This window comes from Cheilinus undulatus, linkage group 7, assembly GCF_018320785.1.
Source record: "Cheilinus undulatus linkage group 7, ASM1832078v1, whole genome shotgun sequence".
Classification (NCBI taxonomy): Eukaryota; Metazoa; Chordata; class Actinopteri; order Labriformes; family Labridae; genus Cheilinus; species Cheilinus undulatus.
This window is the reverse complement of record NC_054871.1, coordinates 24,794,622-24,802,230: the sequence shown is the minus strand read 5'-3', so window position 1 is coordinate 24,802,230 and position 7,609 is coordinate 24,794,622.

Genomic DNA, 7,609 nt, shown 5'->3' with positions numbered 1-7,609 from the left:
ATTTTGTCATTAATCGCCAGCTAGAGAGAAAGCGAGGGGGGAAAATGAAACTGAAGTGAGGGAGGGAGCTGGTGAGAGGTGGAAATAAGACACAGGCTCTTTTTCCATTTCATTCCAGTCCATTTCACAAACATCCACATTTGAAATGTAGGGTGAAGGCAAGAGCTCAGTACAACATCTATCCACAGAGCATTAGGAATGTTCTCTAGAAACAAGAGATCGTAAAAAGATGGGCAGAAGCCATTGTCAGTAGAAATCATAGTAAATGCAGCACCATTGTTCTGCACAGGCGAGGGTTATTCTGTGATGTGATTGTCACTACAGCTGCGCATGCATGTGAACGAGAGCTTGTTCTGTACATTTATGTGATGTAGCACATTGATGACGGTCATCCAGATGTCATGTTGTATTCTGCTGTTTCTGCTTCACTCGGCTGCCACTCACCTTTTGCATTCAACAGTTCGGATGCATTGTTAATTCAAGTGGTTACCATGGAAATACACTCTTTTCTGTCTGCTGCACTGTGAAAGGCAGGTGTATTGCAGCGACCCAAGGTAAGAGCAGTTACAAAAAAAAAACTGCCAATTTTTTTTCACTAACTGCCAGCAGTCAGAACCAAGGTTGGAATATTTCAATTCTTATTCAAAAAAATGTAATTTCTTTCAGTATTTCTTTAACTTGCCAATTTCAAAATTATGTTTAAACATAAAAGTATGTTGTGTCTACTATGAAATGGAATTTAATTACTTTAAGTTTTACGACAAAAAAATATTTGAAGAGAGTATTATTTCATTTTTACAGCTCATGATGATTTCATACAGCTCTGGTAAAAAAAAAATAAATACATAAAATGTAAAAAACTCTTATTTCACACATCAGGCCTTGCATGAAACAAACAAAAAAAAAAAAAAAACAGCACCAGTTTGAAACACTAGTGGGGTGTGGGTCTGGGCTATATGACCTGAAACATATCAGTTTTTCTGCCTGCTAATGGTATTATATTGGGGTATTACAAAATTAAGAGAGATAACACATTTAGATGATGGCATACTGAACTCATGTCTCAGCTTAACATCACAGAAAAATGATTTAGTAAGTCTCTCTCTGTTCACTTCTTTGTAACTTCAACTGTTGTATTAACTTTCACCTCTGTCATGAGGTGTGTCAAGGAACTGATATACCACATATCCTGATGTGGGCATTCACAATAAAAGTCCTTGAAAAAATAACAATTACAGACTTTTATCATGAAGAACATAGTTCACAGCTTTTTTGAATTTGTTTAATGCCACAATCTGCATCTTTGACTCGACAAAGAAGTGAATCACAAGTTTAAACACACCTTTGAATGGTTGTGTAAGCAGTTACTATATTAACTGATACAGAGCTTGGCTAAAAACAAGCTGAGATTCTTTTTTTTCAGTAGTGAGTCCTTCCAACATTCCCACAAAACAAACAAAGCAATTCACCACCATCCCAGCTGCATACATCCTTTCCTCTAAAATACTAGCTGACATTTTACAGATGGTTTATCTTGAGAGCAATCTGGTGAACCAGTGAGGCTTCACACTAGGTACAATTCTTTTGTACCTCTCCAGCACATGCGCTTACTTTGAAAATCCACCAAGAAGAAGGAAGAAGAGAAAACCTCTCAGGTTGAGATTTGTTTATGCCCTATGCAGACAGTCGACTGTATCCTGCAGCAGCGTTAATTTTGTCGACTAAAACTATGCAGCACACAGTGTGTGTTAAAGCCCAAAACAAGCCAACAGAGACAATCTGCTGTTAGTGCAAACATAAAACTTGTAGAGGAGAGAACACACACTGAGTGAGGTGACAGCAAAAGTGCGTGATTTTCAGTAAGTTACCCTGCTGCTCGTAATGCTAGAGAGAATCATGCTGATGACTGAACTCAGACTGCTGTTGTCTGTCATACATCTCTCTGCTACGCTAACAGTGACATTAGTTATGCCTCCTGTGGAACTACAACAGAAGACATACATTCAAACTGGTGATGGTTGTGTTGCTAAAATCCATCTGTGGCAGAAATTTTACCATCACAGTGTGGCAACTCAGGAGTGAGGCTTTTATACATTAATTGATTTTTCACATTTACCACGAGTACAAAACACCAACGCCACCTTAGAAAGGAGACGTGGTTCCAGTAATTAAAATTATCTTTACCACAAAAATAGTCAATGATAATAATTACTAAAATATATTTAAAAGGGGGATGAAGGGAAAATGGAGATCAGAGGCATTGAACCAACTGACCTGTATACATGTCTGTCAAACTCAAATAAACTTGGACACAATTATATCTCTGTATTTTAATCAGCTACATCTGTATAGTTTATAAAACTATACCTGTATATTTTACACATCTATATTTATTTATTTTACAAAAGCATGTAATTTCTTCCCTTTTCTTTTTATTGTCCAGGGGATGAGAGAGGGATTGGACAGGCTGCAGTCTCCATACGCTTGCTTAAAGAGGGTGCCCAGGAGGGCTGCCAACAGAGAGGACCCTTCTTCATATCCTGCTCCATACCAGCGACCCTACAAGATAAGTAGGAAGAAGAAGAAGAGAAAGAAGACAAAGAGGCTGTGGAGCAGAAAAGGGTTTTGTGTAGTTTGTGAAAATCATTTGCACTTTGTTCATTTGCACTCAGACAATCTCTCTCCTCTCTCTGTATGCACTCAGAATGTTTTTCTCTTCTCTGTTAAGTTTGTGAAAATCATGTTTCACTTTTGTTTATTGTGGGTATAAAATCAGAATACAGTAGTTCACTTATTTTGTTGAAAATGGAGATGATAATGTGCATTTTGTTCATTCAAAATAAAAACATTTGTCTCAATTTCGTAGTTTTTAAAGATCATCTGCACTATTTCTATCTCGTTACATCTTTGCTATTGTATTTCTTTTTGTCAATAGATTCCTTTAATATTTGCTTAACTCTAGCTACATTTTCATTCTTAATCACAATGCACTTTACATTACAATCTTTCTTTTTTTATTTATTTTTTTTGCAAATTCACAATATGGAGAGCCATTTTTAATAAACAGTTCTAAAATTAAAATAAAACCTAAACAGGGAAGATGGTCAGAGCTGGTCTCTACACACCAAATTGTGTTATTGTTTTGAGTGAGAGCTCCCTGGCAGTGTAAATTCAAATACTGTGCATTCAAGAAGTTAGTAAAAATGTTGTATAATTTCTGACAAAAAAATCCATGTTAGTCAAACACAAACCTTTCAATATTTTCAACAAGGGCTGCTAAATTACTGCAAAACAATCACAATCATTTTAATTAATATTGAGATTAGGGCTGAACAATTTGCGAAAATAATCTATTTCACTTTTGGCGCCCCCAAGAAAAAACTGTGTGACAGACTTACATTGTCCACCACCAAATGGCTATTTCTCGAGGGGGACAATATTTGAGCAAAAAAACCCAACGTTTTCATATGTATTAAGGCCCCCAAAACAGGCTTCGAAGTGCCAGAAATGTTGCACTTAGAAAAACATTAAGGTCCTCCCTGATCCTTGGTCGGTGGCTCAGACCCTAATAATCTTTACAGTTTCAATAGGGTCCTCACGACCCTAGGTCGGTGCTCGGGCCCTTATGAAAACAGACAGTTGAATGTTTGCATAATGTGTAGAACATGAAACAGGAAAAAAGATTGTATCAAACTGTTATGTTTTGACAAATATCAGGTTAAAGAATTATTGCACTGTCTGCAATCTGAAAATTGCTGCATGCCATATTGCGTCTAAACCGAAATAAAAGCATGACATTTACTCAGTCTGTATGCTTAGATGTAGCAATTTTCTGGAAAAGCTTGACAATTAAGTGTTTAGATGCATTACCATTTTCAAAAGATGGATTAATGACTCGTGATAACTGAGATAACATGTGTCCTATATCTGACAAGACTATATTCACAATGTTGCTTTGTTCATCGCGATACAAAGGTCACAACCTTGAGCATAGTGCACAATGAATCATCTCAAAGTATTTGAGCTGTGAGATAAATGACCAGGGTCAATGGTCATTGATTGTGAAGCAAGCAGGCCATGAGGATAAAACTACAAGGGTAGAGAAACAAACCAGTGTCAGCTGCTGGAGGACAAGATAAACAAGAAGAAAGAGGAACAAAGTGTACTAGGTGTTAGCATTTATGGTTTAAAAAAAAAAAGTCTGTCTGAGAGAACTCCGCACTGTGAGGGTGAAAAAAAAATTCTTAGGGTCCAAGAGTCTGAGCTACAACCCTTTCTCTGAAAGAGGCAGACCCGAGTGTCATTCCTAAATTCACAGTCTTGCCATTTCCTTTTCCAGGTTTAATTTTTGAATCCGCTCCAGAATTATTGCCGGTGGTTTCACTTGAGTGTTTGTTTTGGTGATGTGCCAACAGTTTCCAAAAGTGTGTCTGAGAAAAATGGGAAGGCATCACCAAGGAGGACAAAGAATAACTTCACTGAGCCTCAAGGGTCCCTCAGGCCATATTTTAAGGAGGCTAGAGGGTGAATATAGCTGTGCACTCTCCACTTGTGACTCCTGTGTCCTCCACTGGTTGGAAATGGCTGACTAGGTGCTAATAAGCTTGCTCTGTCATGCTTAGACTGTCAGACCTGGTGCTACTGCATGTTGAGATAAAGCGCCTACATTTGGCAATGCCAAATCTCAAAGGTCCTGGATCCTACTTACGCTTTAGCATATGAATGAGCAAAAGTGAAGCCAATATTTCCAGAAAACTTTAGCTGTCCTTCTTTCTTCTTTGTATGGCAGAAACTTCTGCCTAAACATGAATCCATCTACGTTGCGAGCCAGTGTTTCTGCCTGCAGATAGCTTTTGTTCATGGCTGGCTGGCCTTACATTTTGTGCTCGGTGATTGGCAGTGTCCAGCGGGCCAGTTCCTTGAAGACTACCCCTGTACTGTCTAGAGGTCCTCTGCTATTGATTTCCTGCTCACACTCGCTGCTTGACCTGCCAATCAATGGTCAGAGCAGTGGGACGTCATTGGGAGCAAGTTGACGACGTGTGATGCTTGGCAGACATATAACTGATGGCACTGAATGAGCAAAACATATTAGGGGGGAGAGGCAGGCGAGAGACAGCCCACAGAGGGAGAGCACACCAAAAATCCCTCTTTGTTACAGACAGAAAGGTAAAGTTAATATTAAATTAAAAAGCAATGAGGGGCTGAAACATTGGCAGGGGGAGGTGGGGGGGTCTGAAAAATCCAATCACTTTGAAAAGAATCACCTCACGCCGTGCAATGATTCACTTGTGTTATTTTTCCTTTCGTACAGTGCAAGTGAGAGTGACTTACAGTACAAATTCGATCCAAGTTACAAGTGATTAGCTGTGAAGAATAAATCTTGAGAGAAACTCATTTGAACTGTGAACAGTGGAGTGGAAACTATTGAGAGACATCGCACCCCCAGAGTTTGGCTGTGTGATTTTGGAGATGGACTCGAGGGGAGGCCCAGAATAAATAAATAACATTTTCTTCTAAGGACCGCAGTGTGGAGATTTCTAATTCAGTGATTTTGTAGCTCAGGGTGCTCTTTGTGCGACAACTGACTTCATGACACACAACCAAGCACATTCTTCTGGCTATGATTAAAAAACTGGGATAATATACAGCCACAGAAGTTCCTACATATGGAACTTTTTTTTCTAAGCTGTGTTTGGTACAACAAAATCAGAACAAAACCCACTGCTGAGCTTACAACAGAGATTTTAACTGATATTTGAAAAATTATTACTGCATTATCATTTATCTCTGTGATATGCACTAGGATATGAGAAAAAGAGAAAATTATACACCTAAATGCACTGAGTTTATATAGGATTAAATATGGACAACTAAAATGTGCATCCTGTAATTTTAACTCATTTATTTTAAGTCTTCATATGTTAGACCCATAGTAAATCTGAAGGGTGTTTCTTGTGAATCTGTACGTCATCTGACTGCATGAAAATGATGCGATGGCATGCAAGACAGTGTCTGTCTGCATAAGATTATTTTTATGACTTGATGCAGTAAATTAAGACTTTTCAATATGTTGACTGCAAAAGCCTGTATTTTGATAATAGAAACACCATATATTGTGCAGGCTTTGAAAACAAATGCAAGCCTTAAAACTTTTTTTCTTAAAAAAACATGTGACTTTATTATCACACTACATTATTTTCCTTAAGATGGCTGATTTAGCAGAATCTGTATGATAAGTGCACAAGAGAAGTTATGTTTTTAAGAATTGCACAAAAGTAAAGCAACAAGTAAACAAATAAAAATCACAAATCCAATCAAAGTCTCTGCTCTATATCTTTACTATACAGGAAAGGTTCAGAGGCAATAAAGCTAATTCTGAATCTGATTATAAAAAATTATATACAGCGAACAGCAGATCTTATCCTTATTACTGAGTTAAATTTGTTGTATATGCACAATTTTAGCACAGTGCATGAAACTGATGCGCTGTGGAGAGTTTAAAGTGAAAGCTAATTTCCAGGTCTTGTCCCTAGTTGCACCTTTGAGTAAACACTGGTACTTGATAGCAGTGATCAATCAAGTTTCACTTTCTTTAGAATTTTGTCTTTTCATGATTGTGAAAAGAGGGTAATCAAGGTTAACTACTCAGAAAAATTGCCAGACACTTGCCTAACACTGAGTGTTAAATCTAGCACTAGAAAAGTGTGTATATGTGTCCACTCTTCAGAGTTAATTTAACTCTTTGGAAAGTGTTCATTTTTTTACTCTCTTGTAGTGTTTATTTTAAATGCAGTGTTTATAACACATTGAAGTGTACCTTTAACAAAATATTGTGGTATATCCTTCCATTTCCGGTGTAAATCTGAGATATTAATAATTTCTACACCTTCCCCAACAATAGTCAGCAAATGACCAACTATGTAGACAACTTCACTCATGGTGCAGACTTGTTAGACATACAAGGAACAATAATTTACCAGAAACATGAGCAAAGGAATCCCAGCAGTGATCACTGCACACCAGGCAACATCTAAACACATAAATATGTCTAAAAACAACTAAAGACTGCAGTAAGGCATGATGGGAAAACTCTCCCTCCCAGATTAGAAATGGCAGTGGACAAAGCTTAGATCAATGAACTAACACAGAACGGATTAACACTCTAAAAACTGTTAAACACTGAGAATTCAACACAGACTCAACAGTTTCCGCTGTGTAACCACTCTGCTTTATGTTAGAGATGTTTTGTCCATCGTTTTGTCACATGTGATATACATTTCATTTATTAGGGCTGTCAGCATTGATGCAATTAACTGCAATTAATGAAGGGCTAAAATTTGTGCGTACAATTTTAACTGCTTTAATCATATGCTTTATTAGCCCTTTAAGCACAATTTGGTCAAGCCATCACATCTCCCTGCAGCTATGTGATGTAAAACAAGTCTACCACTGCTCCTTAATGTCTCATTTCTCTTTAAAAACTCACCGACAGCTCAGTGGACAAGTTAAAAGTCATCTATACCTTGTTTTATGAAACGTTTACCTTCTCTGTCCCCTTTTTTCATTTTTAATCCATAACAAGGTCGTTCATGATTCAGTTCATGTT